At 39.2% G+C, this 17,689-nt stretch overlaps 1 protein-coding gene across 1 annotated transcript in view; it reads left to right on the top strand.

The window, feature by feature from the left end:
* Positions 1-15,726: 15,726 nt before the first annotated feature.
* LOC116112919 (NAC domain-containing protein 71-like) overlaps positions 15,727-17,689 on the top strand; it is a 28,788-nt gene continuing 26,825 nt past the window's right edge. Inside the window, exon 1 of the mRNA XM_031399031.1 lies at positions 15,727-15,764. The gene's annotated coding sequence lies outside the window, so the exon portion shown is untranslated. The remainder of the gene's footprint in view (positions 15,765-17,689) is intronic.

Below are 17,689 nucleotides of genomic sequence, written 5' to 3'. Positions count from 1 at the left end.
AAGAAATTGACTTCGAACAAGTTGGGCTCAAAATCTTACAAATGTATATTAGTAGGGTGTCCTAAGGAGAAGCGATCAGGTAACTCTTTCCTCATCGGCAATCCCAATCACTTGCTGAGACAAGTAGAGGTGGAAAAATGGGCCGGGTTAGGCGGGCTAACCCTAACCCGGCCCGTAAAAAAGAGGGCTCAAACCGGCCCGCCTTAATGGCGGGCCGGGTTGAGCCCAACCCGCCAGCAACCCCCGGGCGGGCCGGGTTACACAATGGTAACCCGGCGGCCCGCCGGGTTGCTAATTTGTCCTCTTTGCAAGAGGCCCGCAACCCGGCGGGTTGCTGGGTTGGCTGTTGCCAACGGCCAACCCGCCGGGTTGGCCCAAAANAAGGCAATGGCTTCGGTTAGAGCAACTCTCCCCCAAAAAGGCTGAAGAAGACTCCTACCCTCTCTGGCTCACTGACTAGCTAGCTTGCCTAAAGCCCTGACCTGATGGAAAAACTTTTTATGCTGGCTTGAGATGCTACTACTTGAAATGCTTAAAAGACTCCTGCTCTTTCACGAGCTTTCGAGCTATATTTTCAATACTTGTGTTTTGTTTTCAAGCGGGCTTGCGCATATGATCCAATTACTTTCTTGAACTAGCTTGCTCAGTGGATAGAACGGAACCGGCCTAGACCGCCACCCAGCTATCCAATTTAGAACTCATTTGTTTTCACTACAATCTTCCTACTTTCTGATGGTACAGCCCGGAGAGAAAAGTAAATAGCTTGCAGAAGATCCATATCCATTGCTAGCTGGATTGAGAGGAGTGCTTTCCCGTCCACCTAGGCTCAAAAGAGGAATGCTTGTACCTACTTACTATATGGACCTATTCCCTATCCCTTTAATGCTTTCTGGTTTGAAAAGAAGGAGACTTCTAGACTTGCTCACACTTGGTTAAGGAAACTGGCAGCCAGGCACTCGCTCTCTGGCAGGAGGAAGGTATTCTAAGATAGGAAGGCATTAGCAATGGTGATTATCCTTGGGACCAGAAAGGATCCTTTTGGTAGCGATGCTTCAACTAACTCTCCATGCCATCTGAGTGGGAAGGTCTTTCAGGGCATAAGAAAAAGAAAGAAAAAAGGTTGAAGCTTTCATAGTTGAATTCAGTGGTAGATTCAATACGAAAAAGTTGTTATTATAATAGTAAGAAATAGGAGACTAAGAGTACCTGCCAATGGTAATATCTTAAATAAGAGTACCGTGCACTAAGGCGTGGTGCATTCCCCTGGCTCGTACCAAAACAGCTGAAGATCAAAACTTCTATCTGGGCTAGTGCCGTTAGGGCAATTTCAACAATAGAATCTATTCTGCCAGGCGCATCTGGGGCGATAACGGTTTCAGTGGCAGTTGAAGTTTTCCGGATATAGTAGTTTCATTTGTCCCGGTGTAAGAAGTATAAGACTGAAGATTCCTACGGGCCCTAAGTCGCATTATGGGAACAATCGAGCTCATAGTGGAAGTCTTTGCCGGAGGTGGATTTCTTCAGTTGGAGTTTCGGGCATTAAAGTTTGTATTATTATGTAATGGGTATAGTCTAATAAAGATTTCTATTGGGCATGCAACACTCCCAGAATAACACCCTTGCGGATTAGAACTTATCTATTGGAGGTAATAAAAAGGAGGCATTTTCCGGCTAGACAGGTTAGGCTTTTCCGGGACAGGAGGTAACTGCTCTTAGGGAACCACAAAGTCAGAACTTTCCCCGCTCTATGTTCTCAGCCAATAACTATCAGACTGGGCCTATTAGCCCTGAACTCTTAGAAGAATGTCTAGGTAAAAAAAAGTGGTTTCTTTAGCTTAAAGTCTCTCTCTTTTCCTAGAACTCACGTTAGTCGGTCAAAGATTCCGTTGGAAAGGTAGATGACATTTCTGCTCTCGAGGAACGCCTTCCTTGAAGTTGAGAGCTTAGACCCGAGTTCTTTCTTTGACTTCTAGTATGAGTGTGCCAAGGCATTCTTTCAAGTAGCAAGGAAAGAAGCTTACTATTCTTTCGTTCAAAGTTAGGGAATTTCCCCAAATGGCTTGCGGAAGAGCTTTTCTTTACTATATATGCATCAGATCTATCTTATCGGATCGGATAAAGACAGTGACTTGCACAACAAATCTGGACTTGCTTGCTCTCATTCCTGAGGTTGAACCAGTCCCCCTTTCCTCGTTAATCTGGCCTATCGCTTTTGCCCTTGCCAGAGATAGATTCTTTCCATAGTGTCAATGCTTCCCCTGGTCTTTCCCACCGGAAATTCCAAAAGAATAACACCATGAAGTTTATCCACGAAGTGAATTGATTAAGTCTTCTCCGTAGGCAAACCTTTTTCCTAGAACTTCCCAACTCAAATACGACTTTGTTTTCAAGGCAAATCCATTGGACAGATCCTTGCTTTTTGAATCCACATGAGGAAAGATCTTCTCGAGCTTTTATCTGTTTATATAAAAAGGCATAGGACTCCCTACTTGCAAGAGTGCCAGACGTAGCCTTGTGCCTGGCCATTGGTGGTGCTTCCGCATTCTTCCAAAGGACCTCTTATCGAGTCATTTCATACCTTTGGAATTTTTTTCTCTCCTATTAGGGACCTCTTTCCGTTGGGAGCTCTCTCTGTCGGTATTACCACTGCACTCGGTCAGTGACTCTTTCCTTTTGTGAACCGGAGCTTCTTACTAACAGCTACAGTCACTCAGTCCGGGGCTTTGGTTTTAGAGAGATTTCCGAGTGCTATTCTTACAGCTTGCCTTACTAATTAATGTGCCCCTTTGCTACTGCTGCCATACCACATTCAGTCCAATTGGCCATACTAGATAGATATCATATTTATGGAATACGATTCACTCCGATGAACGCCTTGGTGGTGAAATGGTAGACACGCGAGACTCAAAATCTCGTGCTAAAGAGCGTGGAGGTTCGAGGAACGCCTCTTCAAGGCATAATATTGAAATGGAATAAGTTCGGCAGCGGATCGCGNTATTTCATTCTTTTCTTAAAATTTTTTACCAATCCACTTTACAACTTTCTGGTATGTATTATCCTACTAGTCCATTGGTAATACATACAATTATAAAAATTTCAGAGTTATTTACAAAAAACAAAAACAATGAAATTTTAAAAGAACCAATAAAGGGAGTGGAAATTTTTTTTTTTAAATATTTTAAACTCATTCCTTTTATTTATTGTTTAGGTGCTATATTTGATCCTAGAATTAAACAAGGAGGTTTAGAAAATGGTTTAGAGACATTAACTAAAAATTTACAAAACGTAGCATTGCCAATCAAATAGGAGAGGTAAAAAATTGTCTTGCAGAGGTATATTTCCAATATGAAAACAGGTATGGGAACCTGCAAAGACACGAAATACACAAAGAAGTTGCATAAGAAGAAACAAATGAAGACTTCTACACCTAGAGTGCATTTAATCAATCGAAGAGGAACCGAACCTGAAGCACAAGCACAACCTCCTCTTTAGAAGCACCAACGGGAACAACGAATCTACTGTCTGCCACGTAGTCACAAAGTAACGAGCTTCAACAATATTTGGGAACTCCCGAAATGTTACCAACAGATCCACAACAAAGAGCGAGCTTTAATGTCTTGAAATATTGGAAAACCAGAAAATGTATTTTTCCGGTATTATCAAGACTTGCCTTAGATGTTTTTGTTGTTCCTGTCTCAACCGTCTCATCCGAACAAACATTTAGTGCAAGTGGAAGAATTTTAAATGAAAGGACGACTAAACTTTCACAAAAAATGATTGAAATCCTCACATGTCTTCGAGATTGGGAACGGTCGCGCCATCAAGATCAATATGAGGTTGTCGACAATACCTTAATAGAATCATTTCAATTTTGTAATTTAGATGATACGGATGTGGGAGGTCCTAGTCAACCCTAAAATTTTGTAAATTGTAACTTGTAAATTAATTGTCAATTATTGCACTCTTTTTTCCTTACCAAGTTTTTGTCCCATTGGGTTTTTCTTTATAAATTGTTAATTATTCATTTGAAAAGTTAATTAAACAAAACAAAATAAAAATAAAAAATGGGGGTTAACCCGGCTCGACCCGCAGCCTAACCTAGCGGGTTAGGGTTGGCGGGCCGGGCTGGGCCAGCCAATCCCCCAAAATTGGTAGGCCTAACCCAGCCTGCCTTTGTTGGCGGGCGGGCCAAGACTGACCCGCCAAAGTGAGTAACCCGCCGTAGGCTGGGTCGATCCATGCGGGTTAGTTTTCCACCACTGGGGTCTCAAACTTTTTTAGTAGAACCAACTCACCAAGTATTTAGTTGGTTGTTAACTCCTCACAAACAATTAAATCCAACCCAAGGGTTTATTCACATAAAATTACCTAACATGTATGCGGGGCAGTTTATTAAAAACACATTTGGAGTTAAAATTTAATTAAAAGGCTATGTAGTTTGTAAATGTTAACTAAATAGCCTTATTTTTTATTAAGCCTAATTAAATATGATTAGGGGTTAATTAGGATTAATGAATAATTGTGTAATCTTTTAAAAATTATAATATGTCCCCAAGGAGTCAAAATTCTTGCAAATAAACTCAAACACCTTCTTCTTATTCCTCCCACCACGTTAACGCATTCCTTCGCCATTAACATCTTCTCCAACACAAATCCTTCTCCTCCTCCTCCTCCTCCTGACATTTCATCCAGGTATGTGTATCTCCCTTTCGATTTCATATTTCAATTTACAAAGATCTGGGTTATGATTTTGATTTAGCATGGATTGGGTTTGGGTTATGATTTTGATTTAGTTGTTTAGGTTGTTGGGCTATGTTTGATGTAACGGAAGTTCAAAGGAGTGAAATATGTTGAAAATTTGTTCTAGGTATGATGGATCAATTGTAGGTGGAGATGACTGAAAATGTGTTCTGGGTATGATGGATCGCTTAAGCAATCTAGTACGCTTGATAATGCAGCAGATAGATCGCTTAAGCGATCAGGTATATGGCATAAGATCGCTTAAGCAATCTGCTAAAAGTCTGGTGTATAGGAGCAGATCGCTTAAGCGATCATGGTTATTTATACTAGATCGCTTAAGCGATTGCTTAAGCGATCCAGTATAAATAAGCGATACACCAGACCATATAAGCGACTGTGCAGATTATTTTTAAAATATTTGAACCCTTAGTACAACATTTAAGAAATTTTTTTTTTCTTGCATTACAGGTAGTTGGCTATTATTACACATAGGACAAGTTGTTTTGGGTGTTGAATATTTTGGTGAGTGGGTGGAGGAAGAAAGTAGCTGGAAGTAGATTGGGAAGAGCAAAGAAGTTATACCAATTGCTGTGAGCACAGAGGTTAGTTTTGATGAGTTGATTGATGAAATAATTAGAAGAGGTAATTTGAGTTGCTCGCGTAGTGATATAGTTGTGAAGTATGTTTTAAGCAGAGTTCCTAAACATTATAAGGTACCTCCTGTTGTAGTAAAGTCGGATGAAAGTGTGAAGTTATATGATTGATGTGGCCAATAATGGTTCGAGGCCGGTTTTAAGGGTTTCTTTTGTAGAAAAACCATTGGAAGTTTGTTCAAAGGAAGGGGATAACGAGGAAGTAGGCAGAGATTTGCTTGGTTTTAATTTGAACTACGAGGCCACTGATTTGTTAGTTGAAAAATCAAGAGTAGACGGTGAATTGGGTGGTGAGGAGGACACTATAGAAAAGGTTGGTGATGGGGGGCAGAATGAAAATGTTAAGGAGGAGGACCCCGTAGATGTTCCCATAGATGTAGAGATTCCTTTAAATATAGATTATGCAGAAGGCATAGATTGTGAGGAAGAGAACACTATGGTCATTTATGCAGGTTCAGAAGGGGCAATTGGAGGTAGTAGTGAATCAGCTCATGTTTTTACGGATGGATCGGAGTTGCGCATAGGGTATTTATTTGACAACAAAGAGGAAGTGGTAAGGAAGCTAAAATTTGTTGCCGTGAGAGGTAATTTTGAGTTCATCACTAAAAAGTCAAATTCATTGGCTGTGACGGTTGCATGTCGTGACCGAAAGTGCAAGTGGCGGGTTTATTGTAGAAGGTTGGCGGAGTCGGAAAAATTTATTCTTAGCACATATACCCGTGAGCACACATGTGGTTTGGGACATATTTCAGGTGAGCATCGACAAGCGTCCGCTGATGTTATTGGACAATTTGTCAAAAGTCGGTTCGTCGAAGGGAAAGGTCCATCTCCTAAAGACATTCAGAGACTTGTGCGCACAGAGTTGGGATGTGCTGTTAGTTACTGGAAATGTTGGAAAGGGAGACAACATGCACAAGATTTTGTGAGGGGCACGCCGGAGCACGGGTACGCAGTATTAGAAGCGTACCGTTATATGCTTGAGTTGACAAACCAAGGTAGCAAGACGGCTTTGAAGTGGGACAGGAATATGATGTTTAAATATTTTTTTGTTGCTTATGGTTCTGCTATAAGGGGTTTTGTAAACATGAGAAAGGTGTTGGCTGTTGATGGTTGCTTTCTGATGGGAAAGTATGGAGGTACATTGTTGGTGGCCACTGCACAGGACAGCGAGAATCATACATATCCTGTTGCATGGTGTGTGGTTGACTCTGAGAATGACGAGTCATGGACTTGGTTTTTTCGGCAATTATGTACAATAGTACCTAACAGCGACGAGTTGTGCATAATATCCGATAGGCATAAGTCTATAAAGAAGGGGATTGCCACTATTTACCGTCAAGCACATCATGGATTCTGTATGAGGCACCTTGGTGAGAACATAAAATAAAAGTTTAAGTGTGCTGGCCTCCTTCAGACATACTACATGGCAGCAAAAGCTTATCGGGTTGATGAGTTTGAGGAGCACTTCCAGCAAATCCGAATCAAGGATGATAGAGTTGCTAAGTATCTTAAGCATGATGTTGGTTTCGACCGATGGAGTAAAGCTTACTTTCCTGGAAGAAGGTTTGATGTCATGACCACTAATATATCTTAGTCCATAAATTCGAAGTTGTTAATAGAAAGAGAGTTTCCAATAGTTGCACTTTTTGATGCAATCCAGAGGACATTGTCACGGTGGCTCCATGAGTGTCGTACGGAGTCAGATAATTTTACTACAACCCTTGTTCCGTCAACTGAAAAATTATTGCGAGAATGTATGGAACTGTCAAATGCACTGATTGCCTATCCTCTTAATGCTCAAGAGTTCACTGTGCGCGGCTATGGTCCGGATGCCCTAGTTAACCTTGTTAGTAAAACTTGCAGCTATAAAGTGCTTGACATTCAACGTTGACCTTGTCCTCATGCACTAGCAGCACTGAAACACCAACGGAAGCCTGATTTTGGTTCAAGAATTTACATGGAACTTTGCTCCCCTCTCTATATGGCAGATGACTACATGCTAGCTTATTCAGAAACAATATATCCAATGCCTCCAGAAGAGCAGTGGGTAGTGCCGCCAGAGTTGGCTGACATTATCATCTATCTGCCATTCAAGAAGACAGTAAAGGGGAGAAAAAGAGTTAAGCGTATTCCATCAGCCTTTGAGGTTCCCTGGAAGATGAATAAGTGCTCAATTTGTAAGCAACCTAGCTACAAGAGAAACAATTGCCAAAAGTAATCACATGCAGATCCAGAAAATTAGGTTCGAAGAAAGATGAAATTCAGGGAGTTGCGAAGGCCAACCGTTGATGAGTTATTGTTTTCAATTATTGATGTTTTAAATTTTATTGTTACCTTTAAAAAATCATTCTTTATTTTTCTTGTTACATGGCCTAAATATTTGTTGGTGATTTTAGTTTGGAATTAGGTTGTCAAATTGAGGAGAAAGTATGGAATTAATATGTGTTGGTAATTTTAGTTTGTCAAAATTCAGGAGAAAAGCTGGAAAAGTATATATTGCCCATGATCGCTTAAGCGACTAAGTATATCGCTTAAGCGACAAAGAGTTTTTCAAACAGGATCGCTTAAGTGATCATGCACCTGGGCAGATATGATTCTGTCTAGGTGCACGATTGCTTAATCGACCAAGACAAAAAGACAAGAATCGCTTAAGCGATATCTCGGATCGCTTAAGCGATCATGCACCTGGGCAAATTTGATTCTACCAATCACATGATCGCTTAAGCGATCCACAATCGCCTAAACGACCAAGTGAAAAAGAAAAGAATCGCTTAAGCAATATCTACGATCACTTAAGCGACCTTGTGTAAACGAAGTTCCTTTTAGTACGATCGTTTTATCGACTAACGAAAAATTTTAAAATTTAACAAATACACCCCTACCTACCCAACTTCCCAAATTTTGGCCACCACCATCGGAATCCTACCGGGAAATTGCGTTATGATGCATAACGGTCGGATCAAACGGATAGGGCGTCAATATGGTATTTTCTAGCCAGATCGACCACGGATGTGGCCGGAAAAGGCCAGATCACGGCCAGATCTGGTCGTCAATGGACGGAAAAGTCCACATTTGGCCGTCATTGACCGTAAACATCGACCATTTCTTTAAAAGTTGATGACGGCTAGATGTGGCCTTTTTCGGCCAGATCCACAGTAGATCTGGCCAGAAAATGTCACATCTGTGAATTATCGGCTATTTTTGGTCATTTGTAGCCGTCAGTGGTAGTCGGAATCTGGGAAGTTGGGTGGGTGGGGGTATTTTTGTTAATTTTTAAACTTTTTCATGCATTATTAATGAAATTAATTCATTTAATGGGTCTAAAATTTATTAAAAAAATATTAATATTTCCTAAATAATTAAACAAAGAAATATTTTGGGAATAGGATTTGTAATATTTATAGGAATATTCAACCAAACGCACCCTTTATGTTCTGAACAAAGAAGAAGAACATATGTTCACTAAGATTCCATGGTTACCTTTGAAATATAATAACGGTCATGGTCCACTGAACGAATCGTAAACCCCATATGTTTAGCATAGACGTAAACATTCTACACCTTATATGTTTCATATTGACATAAAAGAACTATATGTTTAATATAAATATAATAACAGTCATGGTCCACTGAACGAATCGTAAACCCTATATGTTTAGCATAGACGTAAACATTCTACACCTTATATGTTTCATACTGACGTAAAAGAACTATATGTTTAATATAAATATAATAACGGTCATAGTCCACAAAGACGAATCGTAAACCCTATATGTTTAGCATAGACGTAAACATTCAACACTTTATATGTTTCATACTGACGTAAAAGAACTATATGTTTAATATAAATATAATAACGGTCATAGTCCACTGAACGAATCGTAAACCCTATATGTTTAGCATAGACGTAAACATTCTACACCTTATATGTTTCATACTGACATAAAAGAACTATATGTTTAGTATAAATATAATAACGGTCATGGTCCACTGAACGAATCGTAAACCCCATATGTTTAGCATAGACGTAAATATTCTACACCTTACATGTTTCATACTGACGTAAAAGAACAATATGTTTAATATAAATATAATAACGGTCATAGTCCACTGAACGAATCGTAAACCCTATATGTTTAGCATAGACGTAACATTCTACACCTTATATGTTTCATACTGACGTAAAAGAACTATATGTTTAATATAGATATAATAACGGTCATGGTCTACTAAACAAATCGTAGACCCTATATGTTTAGCATAGACGTAAACATTCTACGCCTTATATGTTTCATACTGACGTAAAAGAACTATATGTTTAATATAAATATAATAACGGTCATGGTCTACTGAACAAATCATAAACCCTATATGTTTAGCATAGCGTTAATCGTTCAACCGATGCTCTGAAATACAATAAATAATATTCGAATACATAGGATCACTTAAGCGATCCTCTGTATTTACACAGTCGGTTAAGAGATCAGTCTGTATCGCTTAAGCGATTCTTTGCTTTTACTCTAGTCGATTAAGAGATCCGTCTGTATCGCGTAAGCGATTCTTTGCTTTTACTCCTGGTCGCTTAAGCGATCGGTAATCGCTTAAGTGATCTAGTCCGCGGCAGATGCCCAGATCGAAAATCGCTTAAGCTATCCATTTGTATCGCTTAAGCGATCTTGGCCAAGGCAGAATTAATCTGCCCAGATCTATAATCACTTAAGCGATCTTGTTCGAGGCAGAATGAATATCTGCACAGATCGCTTAAGCGATCATTCCTAAAAGAGTCTTTATCACTTAAGCGATTTGGGATCGCTTAAGCAATCTTGGCCAAGGCATAATGAACATCTGCCCAGATGGGTAATCGCTTAAGCGATGCTTCGTAATAGACTCTTGGTCACTTAAGCGATTTGAGATCGCTTAAGCGATCATATCTGGAAAAGTCTTGGTCGTTTAAGAGATATATGTGGTCGGTCATATACTTATTTGTTTGGTACCATGCCATTCTTTAAGTTAATTAATTTCGAAATGACTGTGATTGGGAAACATTTGTACATCACTCATTTCCCTCCCAAATTCGAAAAGAATTTGTATAGCAAAATTGAGTAATTTATATCAATCTAATTCATCACAAATCAAAATATAACAGATATCAATGTAACCTGTTTATCGAAACACAAAATAAAAAATAGGCATGGGATGCGGCAAATATCGAAATATATGGACAAGCTAACCATTAGCCCCAACTGTGGTGAATCAAATAATCACACCAGTACATCACACGTTGTAGTGATACACAAAATGAAACAAAACGCTAAAAAACCATTATCTAACTTGGGTGAAGCAAATGATCACACCATACATAGTAAATTCAAACTGCTAATGAGATATCTTATATGGACAAAAAAAATATCTCCCAAATGTCAGATCCAATTCTTTACAATGATTCTGCAGGCACAAGGCTTTTGGTTGCCACAAGAAGAGCCACAGCACAAGAATTTCCTATACACTGCCTCTAATTTACTTTTTGATGCCAAAGAGTTTAATGTCACTAACACCTTTGCACAATCCCTTTATTGCAGGTGCCTCCTCCTGCCAACCAACCTTTGAGAAGTTTCCGAATTCTGTTTGCCAATAACCTCTCTAAGATTATTGTTTGGTACCAAGCCTTCCCAGTAGCCTTTATTGCAGATGCCTCCTCTTGCCAACCAGCCTTTAAGAAGTTTTCTCTCATTGTTTTCTAGGAACCTGCAAAATTATCCGGCACACACCTGCAGACACGTCAACTTTTGCAAATAAAAAAAACACATAAAAAAGTTACAGAGTGGTTAGGTGAGAAGTTCAGTTAGTCCGTGTCTTTCGGTAAAGTTCCATATAAGCATGACACCTGCAGCATCAGCACCACAACCCAAGTATCAACATCAACATCACATAAACTACAAAATTCAAAGTCCAACTTTTATACCTTTTGATTAGGTTTTGCTCACTCAAAACGGATCCATCTGCCCATGGAAGCAGTTGACAGCCCAGCCTTCCCAACAGTCTCTTATTGTTTCATCAATCAAGTCGTCCATCGGGGTGTTGGTCATGTTGAACTCAATAAATTTCAGGGCATATGCCCCACATTCAGCACTACAATAGGAAGAAGACATTAACATTAGAATAAACTTATAGAACAATTGTATTAAGTAAGTTAGTTTTATACAAAATTTACCTTGACTCATTTATTGGGCTGGTAGAGCGTTTAATTGGCCATTTTCCGGTTAGTACTTGATCACCCAAGTGCCCAAAAATCCCAATGTCACACAATAGCCGTGGGACCAACCTGGATAGTGGCTCCAACTCGACCTCCAACTACTTGTCTCGACAAATAGTTGGGTTGCAGTCAAGGATCTTCAGAAACCCCTCCTATAGATGCGCGACGACTGCTATCCAGTGCATCTGTTTGACGAGGATGATACAATATACTCTTTTAACATAGGCCCAACCGTGGCCATATTTGGGCCGATCCCCCTGTATATACTGCATAATTATGTCATCAAAATGAAAATCACCAAGGTTGCAGTCCAACTGTAGTGGGGCCAATCTTTTTCGCTTCGGTCCTTTTGCTGCACCACTAGCAACGGCATTTTTAATTGAAGTGCAATATGCCGAAACAAGCATTTGGCCAAACGCCGCATCGGTGATGGCATAGTCGGGATACAATAGATCACCATCAGTAGTCTATCGTAGCCTCATCAGTGCCAATATCTCATTGATATGCTACATCAAATAAAAACAACAAGATAAGTATGGAAAACATAGGCAAAAATAAGGAAAATTAAGCGAAAATAACTCACCAAGTCCTCAAGCCACATGCCCATCGTCAACAACTTCTCAAACCATTCCTGGGGATAATCCCCTGTCTTACACTTTATATGGGCATTACTTCCTGATCCATTGTAACAAGCATAGAAGAGTTTTTTCTTTTCCTCTATTGGCCTATACAAATTGACATTTGAGTCCATTTTCGCTTGCCCACTTCCTCCCCCTTCCTCAATTTTTACATCCCCGCTTCCTTCACCTCCCACCTCACCCTCCTCCATTATCACTGCCCGACCTCCTCCACCAACCTCCTCCATTTCTGGTTCTTCCTCCATTTGTTTCTTAATTTTCTTCTTCTTTACCTGTGTCACTACCATGTAAGGCGATTTCACAAACTTGCTATTTCGGCTCTTTCTTTTTATTCCAGTTTGCACTTTAACCGCCTTTAATTCTCCACCAACTTCCTCCTCCATTGTACCAACTTCCTCCTCCACTGTACCAACTTTCTCTACCAGTTTATCCACTTTCTCCTCCACCCTTTTCATGCGCTCTTCCATCTTGTCAAAACTGTCATAAACGGTTGTTGTAAAACTCTCAAACAGGTTGTTTATGAGGTCAACCACCTCATTCTCCCGACGCAGATGTCTTGGCAAAGCGGTACTTGTTGTACTGGTTTGCTGAGGCATACAAACCTCTTCCTTCCTCTTCTCCTCCTCATCCTCGGGCCTCCCACCCATTGGAGCTTCATAATCCTCGGCATCAACCACGTTGTCAAGCAATGGCCCTACAACTTTTGTCACATGCGTGACCCCTTTTAGGTCCCGTATCAGGCGGTCTATCCGTTCACCCCTTTCATCCTCCAGTGCTTTGAAAGATGTGACATAGTCCTCTTCCACTTCATCCCCAGTAGTGGTGAGAAAAGGACGGATGACTTCCTGCAATAAGAAACAAAATCAATCAAATTGAAGCGACATTTTAAAGCAACTGCATATTCAAAAGCTTAATCCTTTAATCTTACCCTAGCCGCTTCAATCTCAATGTCTATTTGGTCGTAGTCCCAATAAATACACCTCTCGACATGCCACCGCAACATCCTAGGAAATTGATTTTACACATCCAAATTGTTGCTCCTTCCCCCAGCCTGAGCGAAGATAGGGATGGCCTCATACATCCAAGCCTACATTGTAAAAAAACAATCCATATCATAATTCAAACACATATATTATAAAAAATATAATAGAAAGCTTTTAATATTTACCTGCATTGCCTATGGGAAGCCAAACAAATTATACGTGCTTGGTTTATCCTTCCCGACCCATTGGGCCTGCTTTAACGCCATGTCTGGTTTTTTCAGGCTGTTGATGGTTCGCTCAAATGATATCCGTCCCCACGGATAAGAATTAAAGAACTCCAAGTTGCTTGCAAACAACAACCAATCATTCTCAACAGCTTTTGTTGAGTCACCAGCCAATAAGATAGAATGTAAAAACAATAGCAACCACACTTTTATCTTCTCTCCATCATTAAACCGAACTGTTTCTAGCTTCTCCTCTAAACTATATCCTGTAATAGACTTTGCCCCCTCCTAGACTCGTCCTTATTGCCTCTACCTCTGCCTTATCTGGCACTTCCCCGCATCCTAAGCCCGTCACCAAGGCATACTCCATCATCCCAAACTATAGTGGCTTTCTGTCCACCACGAACCACATTTCTTTTTTTTATTTATTGCATTTTACTGAGTGCAGCAACATGTAATGCACTCCCTGCCCCCAAAATGCTTTTTTTTCCAATTTGTTCCGATTCTTAAAAACTGACTGAAACAAGTGCGATGGAAATCTCTTGCACCATGCCTCATTCCATCTAAAATGTCCCTTATTCTGTCAAAAACATCCCAACTCGACCTCACCGTCACCCTTTAGGGTACCTTCTCACTTATAAGCTCCAACTCGTAGTCTCTACAGTTTACGGTCCGCACAATCTGCACAATCGATATAAACAAAATGTCAACAACAAAAATAAACCAAAACAACTAATAAACAAAATATCAGCAAAAAAGAAATTACCATTGTAGTTGCTTAAGCGATTTTGGATCGCTTAAGAGATCTTGACTCTGCCTCGTGCAAGATCGCTTAAACGATCTGAAATCGCTTAAGCGACCAAGAGTAAACTGAAAGAATCTCTTAAGCGATACAAAAGATCGCTTAAGCGATCTTATATCTATGATTCTGCCTCGACAAGATCGCTTAAGCGATCTGAAATCGCTTAAGCGACCAAGAGTAAATTAAATATATCGCTTAAGCGATCATGAGTGCGATCATGAGTAAAATAGATTAATCGCTTAAGCGATACAAATGATCGCTTAAGCGACAGTATAAGCAGTATTCCCAAAACAACGTACCTTTTCTTCACTGGCCTCCTCCTCATCGCCTGAATCCTCGAACTCCTCCTCCTGGCCTGAATTCTCGCCTGACTCCTCATCTTCAGAACCGTTTGTCGATTCTTCCCTTTGTTCTTGTGCCACCGGTGTCTTCTCTGCATGTGGACCACCTTCACTGATTGGATGATCCACCAGAGCAGCCATTAAACTGCTTGCGCCACCGGAATCTAGGATTCAAAATGGCGTTGGGTTTTCCTCCTCATTCTGAGTGTCAGCCATGGTTTTGGATTGAATTTGGTGTCAAAGTTTGCAGTTTCGATTAAAAATGTGGACTGTATCGCCGAAAATCGCACATATTCTGTTTAGGGTTAAGGAAATTGATTTTAGGGTTCAAGAAATCGATCGGAAATCATGACTGTATGCGGTTTAGGGTTCAAGAAATTGATTTTAGGGTGAAAATTTGCCAGTTCGATCGGAAAAAATCGCAGTCTCCCTTTGGTTCAAGAAATCGCTTTTTTCCCTAATGAATTTCGATTAAGCGAGGTGAATAGGTGGGGCTTGTTTTCAGAAATTTCAAATTTTAAAAACTTTCATTATTTATGATTCGACCCACATATGTTTTAATCTTTTCATTTTAACCCATTTTACGTGTTTAATTAATCCTAATTATGCCACGTCATCTTCTCTAAATTAAAAAAAAAAAAATGAAAATCATTTTCAAGGCCATTTTCTTAAATTGAAACTTGGGATGGCCGGGCAGCTAAATTTTCTCATGTATGCTCTATAAAGCAGTCATTGGAAAAGCATCAAGTCGGGCTTCCACCAATAAGAAAAGGAGAGAGAATATCCAATCAAATCTTTTTTGCTAGATACTTTGATGCTTTCATATGTGTAATGTATATAAACAAGTCATCCCCCTCTCACTTTGGATACCAAATTCTTTCCATCAAACCCACAAACCTAATTCATACGTTGTTTCTATAGTGTTCTGTTCCTTTTCTATTAAATCTTAGGAATGGAAATGGGTATATTTTTTATTGAACTAGAAATGAGCAATCTCTAGGGATTTTTATTCCCTCCTACTGATAATGAATTCATCATTTTTCTAGAGTAGAAGAGATTTGACCATTATTTCTCTGTTCAATTCATATCCAATATTTATATTTAAGGGTGTGAAGCGCCAAATTTATCCAGTAAGCACAGTGTCAACCATTGAATTTCTTTTTAATTCTTTATTTATTATGTCATTAGAAAGGCTGATAATCTTTTGAAATAAAGAGTATTTCTGTTATGATTTAATACAGGGCATTTCGCAATTCACTCGTTTTACCTTGTTTGGTTCGAACCTTAGGTAGAACCTCAACTACTACAGGTAGAACCTTAACTACTACGAGGACTAGTATCATATGAGTTGTTTTGGGACTAGTTTGAATTGTTTCTCCGAGGTGAGAAAGAGTGCGTAACTTTCAGTATAAGCGATGATGATGATAATGATAACAAATATGTCTAAAGGTTAATACTTTTTCATGATTCTTCACGTTAAACGTTGGCAACTACCAGTCGTTATATGACTTCTAATGTCAAAAATCATGTGCAGAAAATATATTTTCTGGGAGTGTGATAGAGGTAAGAAAAAGCATACTTTATTGACAGTATTTCAATCTAAATTAATATTTGTGGTGTATGAGAAACTTTTTTGAATCTAATGTTATATCAACCTATGTATATTGTAAATGAGCAGCATACACTGTCAGAAAGATATGCCTTAAAAATAATTTTATGTATGAACAGATACAAGTTCTTCAATAGGCACATATTTTTGAACTAATGCTTGCTTGTTTATGATTCTTAATTTATTTTTAAACTAATGCTTGCTTGTTTATAATTCTTATTGTAGGTAGAACCTCAACTACTACCATGTAACTTTGGCTTTTGATTTAGGAAATCAAATTGCGAGAAATAACTTTTCTCAGGTGAGATAGAATGTCCTAGCTCTTATGGGTGGTATCTGCTTTCAACTTATACATAGTTTGCATAAAAACACATGGAATTCGTATATCAAGTAGAATTCCATTGACTACCATTCATCATTTAGCGTTTGATTATGGAATTTGTATTTTCGAAAAGTATGTTTTTAGAGGTGACTTGTACTTGCATAAGGACATATCTAAAAGAATTAAAGCTTCGTTCTTGTGGTTGTTAATACAGGTAGAACTGCAATATCTACCTAGTCACCATTTGGCTTTTGATTTTGTAAACAGTTTTACATAGAATATTTTTTTTCAGAGATGAGAGAGGGCATTGCTTATGGATTATTATTTATGTGAACTCTGCCTGAGAAACATATCAAAACTAATACTTGTTTGTCAATGATTCTTACCTCTAAAACCTCATCTACTATCAAGCTACCTTATGCATTAGTATTCTGTGACTCGTGGAAAAATATTGCTTAAGAGATATAGGTGGTTTCCAAATATACACTTACTTTTGTAGTGCTCGATAAACATATCTACAATTAATGCTTCTTCGTCTATGGTTCGTACCTTAGGTAGAAGCACTACTACTTGCAGAATTTGATGCACTCGCTGGCTGTAAATGGCTAGACCACAACCTATCCTCTGCAGTGCACTTGCCAGTGGATCTCAAACAGAGAGTTCTTTGTTCCCAACAGTTTGTCCAGGAGAATGCTTGAGTGAGGGAACTGAACACTGAAACCATCAAAAAATGGGTAAATGAATATCCTCCTTTACCTATTGGAGAACATTACTTCAATAGAGAGTTAATCAAAATTAAGTTCTGTAGCGGAATATTATCATTATTGACCATAATTGTAATATTACTTATTTATGTTATAATGTATACTACAAGCGCTCTGATTTTTTGCAGCAAAAGGTTACAATTTCTTGGACATGTGTGAAACTCTTGAAACTCAACTTGTTCTTCATATATATGTCACAGTATAACCAAGTTCTGCGAAACTGGAGCTTGTTTGATGGGATTGCTTGCTCAAAAGAGTACCAGGGGATGCAAATGGTTCATAACCTTATAGAACTCTGTTGAAAAGTGTGCTGAGTTCATCATGAGATCTACCTTATGCAACTCCATCCGCAATCGGTGT

The sequence above is a fragment of the Pistacia vera genome, unplaced genomic scaffold (genome assembly GCF_008641045.1).
Source record: "Pistacia vera cultivar Batoury unplaced genomic scaffold, PisVer_v2 Contig670, whole genome shotgun sequence".
In the NCBI taxonomy this organism is placed as follows: domain Eukaryota; kingdom Viridiplantae; phylum Streptophyta; class Magnoliopsida; order Sapindales; family Anacardiaceae; genus Pistacia; species Pistacia vera.
Note: the sequence above shows the minus strand (reverse complement) of the source record. Positions and strands in the feature narration are given on the sequence as shown.